At 43.1% G+C, this 13284-nt stretch overlaps 1 long non-coding RNA gene across 1 annotated transcript in view; it reads right to left on the bottom strand.

The window, feature by feature from the left end:
• Nucleotides 1–10259, bottom strand: part of LOC116997167 — a 26179-nt gene extending 15920 nt beyond the window's left edge. The window contains exon 1 of the long non-coding RNA XR_004418112.1: nucleotides 10009–10259. This is a non-coding gene — a long non-coding RNA (uncharacterized LOC116997167). The remainder of the gene's footprint in view (nucleotides 1–10008) is intronic.
• Between the last annotated feature and the right edge of the window lie 3025 nt (nucleotides 10260–13284).

Genomic DNA, 13284 nt, shown 5'->3' with positions numbered 1-13284 from the left:
ATGAATCTCATCACAAGGTAAAACTTTCCCTGGGAACAGCGGGCCTTGCAGAGGGCTAATTACACATGGAGCCCGCTAAGCCTTAGGAAAAGAAAAGCTGAAGAATTTATGTGGTTTTCCAACCTGACTAAAGAGAGATCCAACAAGTGCCAAAACTAGAGAGCAAAATTAAGATTTCAAGTCTGGTATGTTTTATTATTTGACTGAAGCTCAATAGCCTTACAATAAGCAGGAATAGTGACCTCTTGCTCTGATCAACAGCATCTAAACCAAATATTGCCACCAGATTCTTCAGCACCACAGCCCTAACTATCACAGTAACTCACCTACAGCAAGATGAATGCACTTGATCTTGCCAGAGGATTCAAATGCATCTGTAATTCTGTACTTACAGTTTAAATTCACTGCAGAGACCAACTTGCAGCACTTTTAACAGGCCCTAATCTCTCTGGTTTCAGTTTGAGACCAAGAGGCAGTTCTGATCATCTGCACTGGATTTATATTGTATGCTCAGAAAACAGAAATGGATTTCCAGGAGGTTTAATTTATCAATATCTAGTCTTTCTGGGAAACATTAGTTTGCATAGGAAAAGGGGTTAAAAGAAGGTTTAAGTGATGTCTCTAATATTTCCCAAAAACTTTGTACGAAAATATTCTATGCCACAAAAGCCCATTAAATATGCAAACTTTAATATACATTCCTCAGTAACAAATGTACAGTTAGATAACACATAAAGAATTATGAATGACTAATTATATTTTGCATATTTACAGCAAAGACAATTAGCAAATAGCTTTTATATGCAAAATAAATGAAAAAGTAATTAAGATGCACTAACTAGAGCAGCAATATCAAGTCTGTTGTCTTGTGATTCATTCCTAACAAACATAATAATTATGCATTCATTGTCATATAATTAAAACAGCTCTGTCCTTTAGAAAACTGGTTATTTACTGTATAATAACCTGAAGAGTGGCAGAAGTTCCTCATAATGGTGAGAAGGATAATTAAATATTTCTTCCCGGTGTCTGCTCACTCAGTTGAGTTTATTATCTTAAACTTGTGCTAGAAAACATTTCCTCTGCAGTTCCAAAAGCTCTCCTGCTCCCTGATGGGAAGTTATGCCTTTGCCATGCCCTGCTCCCAAGCCAGATGTCCAAAATCCCAAATGGGCACAGCATTAAAACCCATTCCAGGCTGGGAAAGCTCAGGGGTCCGGCCTAGGGAGGATGGGAACGCTCTGGGTGGAGCCTGGGTGTCTGTGCTATGACCTTGGCTGAACTTTTGTGTCATTGCCAAGGATGGCCATATCATATATCATCATATATATCATATATCATATCAAATCGATCATATATCATATATATCATATCACAGAATGGGCTGGGCTGGGCATGAACACATGGGCAGAACTCCAGCCTTGTAGGACCAGGGATTTGCTCATCCCACACCCCAGCTCCCCAGCTGTAACATCACCACAACTCCACTCTGCCTCTTCCCATTCCCCTCATTTCCCAGCTCTTCCCACACTTCAATAAAACATAATAAACCATCCAGTCTCAACTGGAACCCTTAATCACTCCTGAGCAGAGCAGTAATATCCAGCACTGTAAGCTGTCTCTGTAATACCAATATCATCAAGAGCTTCTCTTTTTTTTTTTTTTGTCTTAAAATTCCGTTTTCCCGTAAACCTCAGCCCGCAGGACCCGGCGAGCTGCAGTGGAGGAAAAACAATGTAATTGCTTGGCTGCACGTCCGGCTGGCCTGGATCTGTAATCGGATTTCCAGGGACTCAATAGGTAAGGGGCAGGGCACAAGGAGCAGGTTCACCTCCACAAGCTGGGACGGAAGGACTTAGCTCGTGCTGCTGCTCAGGCTCCGTCCTCCTCTCCAAACCCCTCGCTCCCGTGCCACCCACCTGCCCAAAAAGGGACAGGAGAACCCATTCCTTTAAATGTTTATCTACAAAGCTGCTCTTTCATCTTGATTTTGAGGAAAAGCTGAAGTCCTGCTGGAGGAGCAGGCATGGAAGGGTGTGTACAAGGAGACATGGCAGGAGCACAAAAGTTCACATGGGAGGACTCAGGACCAGCCCTGCATGGTCCATGCAGAGGGATCCAGGGTGATTTCTTTGCCTTTGGTCCTTGTGATCTCACTCCCATCGCTGGGAGTATTTGGGGTATCCTGATACTCCCCCAGGAGGGATGGGTCAGCTAAACCCTGCTGCAGCACGAGCAGGACAAGAGCAATAAAGAGGAAATAAAGAGCAACAAAAGGACCACAGCACCCAGGCACACTGGGAATAACCCAGTGCCTGTTACACAGTGCCCTGCAGAAGGCAGGGAATTTTTAGACAAATTTCTTAATACTCCAAGGAATAAAAAAAATATTAAAAACCCAGTTCTTTTGGGCCTTGCTACACAATTCATGTACTCAGACTCTGTCACCTGACCTGCATGGAGGGATTCCCTGTGCTACACCCTACAGTGGGATGCATTTCTTTTAAGAGAATTATGAATCCTATGATGATCAAGTCCCAAAGGGTCCCCACCCCATTTCTAGTTCAACAATTCATGTTTACAACAGGAAAATGGGATGAGCCATATTTTCTATTAAATCTTACAGAGATTTCAGTGTCTTTAGGACACACTTACACTCCCCAGGGCTGACCTGTTGCTTAGGTGGATTTCCCAACAGCCCTGTCTTTCTCTATTACCCCCTCTGAAATAATTTTAACGATGATTTATACTTCTGCTGAGCAACCAGGGCTTGCTTTCTTCTTGCCAATACCCAGACTGCTTGAGTCAGGTAAGGATGGAGGGGAAATATGAGTAAATTTAGGCAAATCACCATGATCCCTTGGAGATCCTGACCCATTTTCCCAATCCTGCAAACCACTGCCACCACAAAAGGAGGGATAGGGAGCACTAGCCATTCCATGGGGTGCATTAGCCACATTTTGGGGTGTGTTAGCCACCCTGCAGGGACTGTGAGCACCCCAGAGCCTGCAAGGTGTCAGGATGGAGCAGCTCCTTGCCCAGCTCTGCACAGAGCTGTCAGAATGACAGACTTAACCTCCCTCTGTCCCTGTTTACCCAAAGTAAGAAGATTGTAAGGCTTAGTTAATGTTTGTAAGTGTCTCAGGGTTCTTATACAGTAGGCTCTATGTACATGCAAGTGTGTTATAATAATACATGTCTTAGGAAGAATTAATAAAACATTAATTTAAAGGTAGCAGACACTCATGTCTGATAGCCTTTCTAGCTGCTTCTTTGCAGGCACCCAGAAAATGGCATTTAAGTTAAAATCAGGTTAAAGGAAAATAATGCAGTCAATCACTGCCAAGTCAGTAAATGTCAATTATATAAAATGAGTCACCAATAAGAGCTTTGATAAAATCAAGTGGCAGGGGAAGGACACTCAGAGAGACAGCTATGACACACATTCATTTCAGAAGAAATTCTGTTTTAGGAAATGGGGCTTTTAATTTGAGCCTCCATTCTCTTCATGGCCTTTAAAAACATTGGGAACCCCAGAAGCAGCTGGTCACAAAAGCAGAAGGATGCTGCTTTTGCCTCAAAACTTTGGTGGCAGAAAATGTGAGCTCCCAGGAAGGAACCTGGAGATCTTCTAGGACCTTATGTGAAATCAGGATGAGAATCAAAATCCCTTTAAGCATTCCCAAGGCATCCTCGTGTTTGGAGTACTGGGAGAAAGCAAAGCCCAGGCAGGGCTGGGGTGTGACCACAAAACCCTGGTCAGAGAGGGATGGTACTGGAGCAATGCTGGCTCTGGGAATAAGGATGGACAAGGACCTGCCTGCAGCCCAGAGTCAGGGAAATGCTCATGCAGGAGCAGAGAATCGAGAATCCCTTGGAGAACTCAGGAATATTTGTGCTGCTTACAGGAACACAAACATACAGAGGCCCTATTTCAGCTCCCTATTTCTGCTTTTTCTTTCATCTCAAATCAAAATCTGGGTTGATTTTTTGGTTTGGTTTTTTTTTTTTTTTTTTTTTTTTTGCTTGTTTTTTTGTTTGGGTTTTTTGGGGTTTTTTTGTTTGGGGTTTTTTTTTTTTTGTTGTTGTTTTGGTTGTTTTTTTTACTTTTCCAAGGTGCTGCACTCCCTGCATTGCTCCTCCTGCCACTGAAGTCACCCCCAGGTTTGTCCCCCTGGCACAACCTCAGTGCTGGCCCAGCAGCCAGGCTTCACCTCCAGCACAGGTATATTCACCCCTGCTTATGGTGAAGGATAAGGAGCCTTTGGTAAAAGAATAAAATCAGCTCTCTCTCTCTCTCTGCATAAAATAAAGAGAGAAAATAAAATTCCAGCAGCTACAAGCTGCAACATTATACTGTCATAATCCAGAAATGAACATTGATTCTGAAGAAGTCGCTTCTTCAAACTTTAACGCAACAATTAAGTATTCCATTGTCATGGCTCAATTAAATGGTATGGCCTGAGAAAATTGGGGATTGTAAAGTGAGGATGGAATGTGCTTTGATCCTCTTTCCAGGGTTATTGTTTCATTAATAAATGAACATGTCATTTGTCTCACCAGAGGGAGCTCCTGCCCTCCAGGCTTTTTCCCTTTTTTGTTCAGGTTTTATAAAGATGAATTTCCAGTGCTCTGAAATACCATGGATTAGTAGTTAAGCCTGACAGCACTTCGGGGAGTAGTGGGCTTAAAGTGCCTCACACAGGTCTCCAAAGCACTTGTTTACTAATAGAGGAAATCAGCGACCGTCTGCAGCTGCTGATATCGCATTACCATTTGGAAAGACAGTAGCTGAGATAACAAATCACACAGTTTTAATAATTACTCCTGCATTCCAGTTTTTTGTTTCCTGCGTAACTGCAAAGGCTGGATTTCTTCCAAATAAACAGATAAAAACAGTATGGAACTTTTATCTTTTAATGATAATGACAACACATCATGTTTCGCTAAAAGTTTCCTGCTGAATTTTTTTCTGATTTCTAGAGTTTCAATAAAATGTAATTATACTTTATAATTCCACTCTTTTAATCTTCACTTCAAAAACTATTCACAGTTAGCAAGTTTGCTAGGCACGGAGAGGGGGTGAGGAGCAGGAGCCGACTTCCCCCACATCGGGCTGTTCATAAATTCTGTCTGGGGGTAAACCTGTCATTGAAACAGCACAAACTGAGCTGCTTTGCATTCAAATTAATACCTAGTTTAATTTGAATATAAAATAGCTCCATTTATGTGGTTATTAAGAAAAAGTAACAAAACCGTTTGGCGATGAATGGATGTTTAAGATAGGAGACACTTCCAACCTATTTCTTGTCGGTACTTGGGGTTTATTTCTCCTTTTCTTAATCCCTGGGATACTTTGGAATTGGGATGTTTTCCTGTAGATAGATAAGGTTTTAAAACAAAGCAGTATCTATGAAATCTGGGTGGTTAATATATACTCTGGGAGTCAAAAACTTCCAGTTAACCCAATACTGAATTAGACTTCACGTGTTTTGTTCAAACACATCTTCCCATCTTGTCCTTTGCTACACAGAAAAAAAAACAGCGGTGTCAGTCACAACTTTTTTTTGTTAAATAATTTCATAGATTTATTTAGGAAAGCAGAGAAGAGGAGGAAGAGGGGAACACCACAATTAGACCTTCCTGTTCCAACTCAAAAATATCCAGACTGAAAGGTAAGGTAAACTTTTCTCACAGCTTTTAGTTTGCTTACCATCAGCCCATGTTCCACTGGGTGATTAAAGAAAGCTTTTTTAAAGCATTACTTCAGAATGATCTTAATTGGTGCAAGGTTGAGCCCTTTCTAGGAGGGGAGGGAAAAGGTTGAATAGCCTTTTCAAGTCACATGAAAGTTTCTAGGATGAATGTACGATAATTAGATTAATAAGTAGCTTAATTTATCACAGCTAAGGATTTCAACAGCCACACATTAGAGCAAGAAAAAAAAGATTAGTGTGATTCCAGTTTGTAAAAAATTGTACTGAAACTTGATTAACCTTAAATACAAAGTGCCTTTCTTTTTTGTGTGTAAATTCAGTAGTTAAGGGGGGGAAAAAAACCACTAAAATAATCAGAAAAGTCTTGTTCTGTTCCTTTGTGTTCGCTAGCTAATGAGAGATCGCAGGGTTGTGCAAAACAACTTTTCCTGGCGATGTTATTCCTCCTAGAACATGGATTTAGAGGAAATCTGTGATTCCTGCCACTGCTGCGGACCCTGAAGATCTGTGTGAGATGTGAGATAACATTTGCAGGGGTTAAAAACATCTCCAGCATCAGCCACTTTCATTTTAAAATGAGAGAAAAGGAAGAAGCAAGAGAATGGGTGAAATATTAATTTAGATGTAGATGAAAGTTGTGTTCACCTTAGGGATGGCAATGCAGAAGGGCTGAGCAGGAGCCTGGGTGCCAGGCAGAGGTGTGGAGGCAAGGAAAACGAGGAGGGTGCAATTAGGGATGGCAATTAGCAGGGCAATATTCGCTAACACAGCACCAGCATCAGCCGAAAATCAAAAGGCAAGAGCAGAGTGCAAAAAAGCCTGACCCACGGATGGCAGATTTGTGTAAAACCCTGCCAGAGCATCCAGCTTTTCCCCCCACCACCATTCCTGCTTCTTTGCAGGACAATCCCTTAATAGAGAGTGAAATCTGCTGGGCTTTTTGATGTTGCCATCCACCGCCGAGGTTGCTTTCGGTGGTGTCATTATTTATCAGCGCCAACGTCAGCTTTCATTAATCCAACTCCTCGACGCTTGCATCGCGGCTGACAAAAATTCCCAGTGCTTTTTGTGCTGGCAGCGGGGCCAGCAGAGCCCAAGGAAGGTTCTGGAGGGTGGTGGTGGTGGTGTGGTCCCTGTCAGAGCTCACCAGCCATCGTCATTTGGAGGAGGTTTAATGCAAACCCAGCAGTGGTGAGACGTGGGGCGCTGCGTTTGCGACTCCCCGTCCCGAATCCCTCTTTGAAAGGAGGATGAGAAGGGGGAAGGTTGGCTCCTGTTCATGGGAAAGCACAAATGAGGCTGCTCAGAGCCTACTAAAAAAAAAAAAATTAAAAAATGAAATAAAATGAGAGAAAAAAAAAAAAAAGGAATGAAAAATGATGAAGCGAGAGGGGAAGAGCATTTCTTTAATTTTATCACACACTTAAGAGATGAGTAAGAGCACTAATGAAAGGGAGGGTAATTATAGCCCAGATAGTGCCTCTTGCACAGGCTGGAACGTGGGGAAGGTTAACTCTGGCAAAGGGAGATCATACAAATCCAAGTGGCTGAGGGCACTCATGCATCGGCCTGTTTGATAAGATTGATAACTGTAACCAGTAGCTTAGGAGAATCGATTTCCACTGCCGGGGATCTCTCTGGATGCTCTCATCTTTTATTCTGTTTACATGAAAGTGAAGCTTTAAAGATGTTTTATCATCTAATGGCGAATATGACACACAGTTACAAACGGAATCTTTTTTTTAATCTCGGAATGGAAAATTTAAGCGGGGCAGCAATTCACTTTAATTATGTATATTGAACAAATTTGAAGAGATGAGAAGAAACTTGTTTTTCAGCCCACTGAACCCAAGTGCTTGCCTGTAATCTAAAATGGATATCTAATTATTGTTTAACATTATTTATTTAGGAGGAGTTACGACCTCTAATTTGCCTTTAAATGATTAATTTAGTGTTTAAATAAAGCTCCTTTTATTTAATAATGTTTTCTTTAACCAATCTTCACTAATGTCAATAAACTCTTTGTTTAACCTTCTTAAAGGAAACATTTCCTCAGCTCTGAGACAATTATGAATTACCAAAACCCATATAGAAAAATGAGCTAAGTAATTATCTAATATTATTGCAGTGTGCTTAAGAAGGGAATATTCCACACCAATAACATAAGACAAGAGAGATGAAACAAGCTTTTCCAAACATGGAGCATTTTAAGCAGTCTGCCTCTTTTCGAGGTGATAAGGCAGCACAGAAATACCCCAAAATACTCACAGCTTGGCTAAATAAACTCTGCCACTTCCATTATCATCCTAAAGAGGTTCTTGGTTCATGTCCCAGGCACAAACAAAGCAGCACAAAATATCCTCACTCCGTGTGTAGGGACATGGTCAGAGGCAATGCAGCCCTCAGCAGGGCACCCTCACTGTGCCCAGGGTGACTTTGCACCACCAGGGTGTCCCCCCTGATGTCCAGGAGCAGAGGGAATGAGTCAGACACAGGCAAGGGAGCACCACTCACATCCCAGAAACTCTTCTCCAGACATTTGTCTCTTTTTCGGAGCAGCCTCTCACATTTATACCACTGTAGACCTATTGGCCACTGATTTTTGCAAGCAAAGTGCCTTTTGGGGGTTACAGAATCATGGAATAAATTGAGTTGGAAGGAGCCTTTAAAGGTCACCTGCTCCAGCTGCCCTGCAATGAGCACGGACAGGTGTGACTGCTGTGCAGTGACTGTGAGACACCGCTGTACATAATAAATTGTGTTTGTGATAATGCAGGTGCTTTCCTGGCCTCACCTAGATCCTCTGTACTTTGCTCTGGAGCATGCTGGAGCTTGAAGATCACAGGAAAAAACAGGCAACACAAATAAATTGAAATTGATGTCCTAGAGACCAGGAATTGCAGGATGTAAGTGGTGGAGGAGAAGGAGGAGAGGCAGAGCTTGCAGGAGGAGCCAGATGAAACAGAAAAGCCAGGAGTGGAAGAAAATGCTGAGAAAGAGTAAGGGGAGACTCATTGCCCAGAAAAGCTGAGGCTGTCCCATTCCTGAAGTGTCCAAGGCTGGGTTGGATGGGGCTTGGAGCAACCTGGGGTGGTGGAAGGTGTCCCTGCCCATGGCATGGGATGGAAATGAGATGAGCTGTAAGGTCCCTTCCAACAAAACCACTCTGCAATTCCATGGATTAGAAACTAGAAACTGTCCAAGGCTTGAGGTAACACTGGTCACCATCTGTGGCTCCCGTGGTGGAGGTCTGGATGGAGCTGTGCTCATTCCCAGTGTGGGAATGTGCATTGTGGGCAGAGCTGAAGGGCTTCTCACCTTCAAAGCTCTTCCCTTGCACAGCAGAAGCAGCAGCAGAGCTTGGCAGGTTCTCTGCTGTTACCCCTTCCAGGTCCTGTTGAGGATCCCAGGAAGAAGGAGAAAATGTCCAGATTGGAATGAAAAGAGCTGAACAATAGAGAAGGGCAGCATGAAAGCCACAGAAACACAGATGTAAAACGAAAAAGGAAAAGAGGGGAAATGGATGTGTAAAAAACATTGATAGGAGCACTTGGCAGTAAGGAAGAAAATTGGGAAGGGAGACTGGTGATGAAAAGGTTGTACCTAAAGGGACCCATGAACATGGAGTGGGGATTAGGAGCATGATTAACTCTGCAATAATTACTTCAGGGCTTTTGCAGAATGTGGTGGGTCAGATTGAGAAGTCAGGAACCCGGCCCCAGTGGCTGATCTTGGCTTCAAGGATGAAGGGAACTCAAAGTCTGTGTGGTAGGACTGTCCCACCCAGCCAGCAGCAGAGTCCCTGCCTGCCAGAGACTGAGTCCCAACACCTGGAAACACCCAATACATCCCTGCTCTGCTCATCTGCTCTCAATTTCTCCCTTCCCTGTAATAACAGATTCCCTTTGGGGCTTCTTTCCTTTCTTTCTTTTTTTTTTCTTTTTTTTTTTCTTTTCTTTTAGCTACAACTGTTGGAGTTTTTGAGTATTTTCTAAAGCCTGAATTTTACATTTCAAGTTTTTTCCCCAACCATATGAACTAAGACTCACCCAGGTTGTAGATGTCTAAAACAAGGGAAATCTCTAATCCTTTTTATCAACAGTGTGACACTGAGATGGCCCATTTGCAACTGGCTTGGCAGGAGGAATATCCATGAGCAGCTTATTCCTTCTTTCCCATCTCTTCCCAACACTTCTTGTACCCCAATCCCTGAAATCTTGGAATATCTGAGGCCACAGAACCACAGAGTCCAGCTGATATCATCAATACAAGAGTCTCTTTTAACACTCACCCCCAAGCTGATCTCTGGGTAAGGGATGATTTGGACCCACAGCAGGAATCAGGAGCACCTTGGAGACCCCCAAAATCTCTTCCAGAGCTGGGATGAGCTCCCACCATGACATCTGGATGCTGGAACAGCACATGTGGAGTGAAAACTTGAATCCTGCCTCCATCCTTGCCCTTGGTTCTCCATGTGGGTTCTCCTCCCACCAACACAGCTGTGCCCAGCAGTCCATGTGTTCCAGGAGGGACAAAACTCCCATAGCCCCTTGGAGAAAGGTGAAGGAAAAGCTGGTGAGCAACTCTTTGTCTAAAAACCTCCATCCCACAGCCCCCCTGGATGTGAATCTCAGCAGGGTCACAGGTAAGTGGGGAGGTGTGTTTGCTCTCCTGAGCACAGCCTGGTGAAGAAGGATGTTCTTTTAAACAGCCATTCATTCCCTCGGGGCTGCTGTCTGCAGGAGCTGCTCAATCTGGGTCAGGAAGGGCCTGGTTAAAAGATCCTGTTCCACCTTGGATGCAGCAGGGACAAATCCCTCAGGACTGGCTTGGCAGTGCAGGAACATCCAGACCTGACCTACAATACCCACTGGAGTTCTCCTAGGGTTGGGAGGCATGGGAGGAATTTTCCTGAGAAACCCCCAAAAGCCTCTGCTGTGATATGCAGAAGTCATCTCTGTCAGCCTATGTGCAATCCTCAAATAGGAACAGGACACATATAACTTTTTTTATTGTTATTATTATTATTATAAAAACATGGTATTGTAATTTTCTCTGAACCCTAGACAGGCAAGAATGAAGTGAAGGGTTTCTTGCATCCACCACCTCTTTAGACAGGACTCACACTGCATTCTGAGCTGCTGGAGAACTTTACTAACCTAAAATAAGTTAAAATTTACAAACCTAGCTAAAATAAAAACTGCTGCTTAGCAAAGAATTTACTTTGCTTCTTCCCTTCCACTTGCTTTTAATCAACTCTGCAAAATTCCCACTGCCTGCATGGATGGGAATGTGTAATATTGTTTGATGAATGAATAAAATATCAGGAAGGAAGTGCCTTGTTTGTCTGTGTCTTCATTATCCCCTTCCCCATCCCAGAGCTAGTGCATGGATGGAGTGGCTGGACCAGTTCTCCTTTGCTGGTCAGCCACTGTTTGATTTGTGCTCACAGCTGGAAGCTCTGGACACAGGTTAAGATCGAAGGTGTTGGACTCTGTACAAACAGCAAATAAAAAGATAATCCCTCCAGAATAAGTTCAGAGTTTTGCCAGTTTGCTTATCACTGAGCATCTTTATTTTAAATGTGAAGCAGGGGGTAGCTCAGGTGATAAAACATCACATTTCCCTCGTTTTCCCCTTTGTAATTATTCAAACTGACACCATTATGGATTTTGCTGTGGGACTGAAAACTCAGATTGGGTTGGGCAACTTTTGCAGTGAAGTGCAGAACATGGAGCTGTTCTGAGAAGTGGAAGAAAAAGCCAATTCAAAATAGAAAGTTCTTTTGAAAGACATGCAAAACCTCTTAAGACTTGTAACCACTCTCACTGGAAGAGCTGTGCAAGAATCCCCCTCCTTCAATTCCCTCTTTAATCTCTCCTTTTCTAAGCAGGTAATCTCAGATTATTTACCAGCATCTCATTTCTAACTCACAAGAAACTCCTGGAAGCCAGAAAAAAAAAAATACTCTCCATCAGCCTGTTTTTGTTTTGCTCTCATGTTTATTTTCATCTTAACATTAATTGCCCCATAATATCTGCTTGGTTTTATCAATTAGCCTTTGCAGTGGGAAAATATTTTAGCGCCTAATGCAGCGTAATGATTTTTTTCCCTATTTGCCAAGGGGGTTATTAATAAATGTCCCCACTGGGGTTACAACTCTGGTGCTCTGGTGTTTGCTTTAGGGGAAATGAGGGATTGGAGGAAAATCCTAACCAAACTGAGCTGTAATTAGAGGGAAAGCAGCTGCAATTAGAAGTATATGTTCAACGACACCCGCGGCACTCGGGGACAAACCTCCCCTCCACTCGGGCAGGGGTGGCAGCACAGACTCTGATGCTGAAATAAAAGGGGAAAACTCTTGTTTTCCTCTTTCTCCAGGTGTTGCATCCAAGATTTGAGCTGTCTGTCTCCAAGGAAGGTTAAAAAAACAGGAGGGCTTTTTTTTTTTACAGGAGAACTGGCCTGGCAAAGCCAGCAGCAGACTCCTCCAAGCCAGGATTTCACCCTGATCTCTCACTCCTCACTATTTATTTAGCCTGAACTGCTGCCACCAGCTCTGCTGGGCTCTCTGGGAAGCTGCCAGCCGAGCAGCCCCTTCAAGTGACACATTTCTGTGCACATCAGACATCCACACCGTGTCCCATGGAGTCCTCCCCTGCGGCTGCAGGTACTCCAGGGCTGGATGGAGGATCCTGGCAAACCTCCTGCTCCTCCCTGCTGCTGCAACAGACTTTGTTCAGGAAGGAAAAAAACAGGCACCAGCCCTCTGGCTTTTCTGCCTGCTACAAGTCTAAATGCTCCAGCACCAGGAAACAAAGCAGCTCATGGGCTGTCGCAGAAAAATTCAATCCCATCAGCAGATAGGAGCTTCTGGAAAGCCAAACTGGAAGGAATTCTACAGCCTGTTGGGAATTCAGGCTGGTCAAAATGTTAGGGCTTGATGTTATCAATCAGCCCAACAACAAGTTGAACAATAAGCAGCAAGGGCGCATAGGGAATTAAAAAATGCAGCAGATGTGCAGTACTGCTTAATATGGCTTTTAGCTTAATTCATCTCATTGCAGAAATCTGTAATTCTCATGGTTTGGGTTCTAAACAACAGGTACTGATGTAACCTTTTGTCTTTCTCTGGGTTTTGTTGGTCAAAAAAAACCCCCACAAACAGACAAACAAACAAAAAACTCAACCAAATAATTACTATTATAGCACTATTAGCTTTGAGGATTTACAGCTTTTCTTCTTTCACAGCAGAGCTTGGAATAGAATTTACTCTGAAGAACTTGTCCTTGCAAGTCTCTGTAGGGCTTCTTGCATTGTGGTCCCAAATAACAGATTGTTCCAGCATAAACTCCTATTCTATTCTATTCTATTCTATTCTATTCTATTCTATTCTATTCTATTCTATTCTATTCTATTCTATTCTATTCTATTCTATTCTATTCTATTCTATTCTATTCTCCTCCCACCACACCACACCTGCAGAAAAGCAGCAGGGAAATGCAAGGGTGTCTCACATTCTGTCCTCCACCACCCATGTGTGACACAGCTCATCTTTGTCTGGATC

Source organism: Catharus ustulatus, chromosome 6 (assembly GCF_009819885.2).
Source record: "Catharus ustulatus isolate bCatUst1 chromosome 6, bCatUst1.pri.v2, whole genome shotgun sequence".
Lineage (NCBI taxonomy): Eukaryota > Metazoa > Chordata > Aves > Passeriformes > Turdidae > Catharus > Catharus ustulatus.
This window is presented reverse-complemented; position numbering and strand designations above follow the sequence as displayed.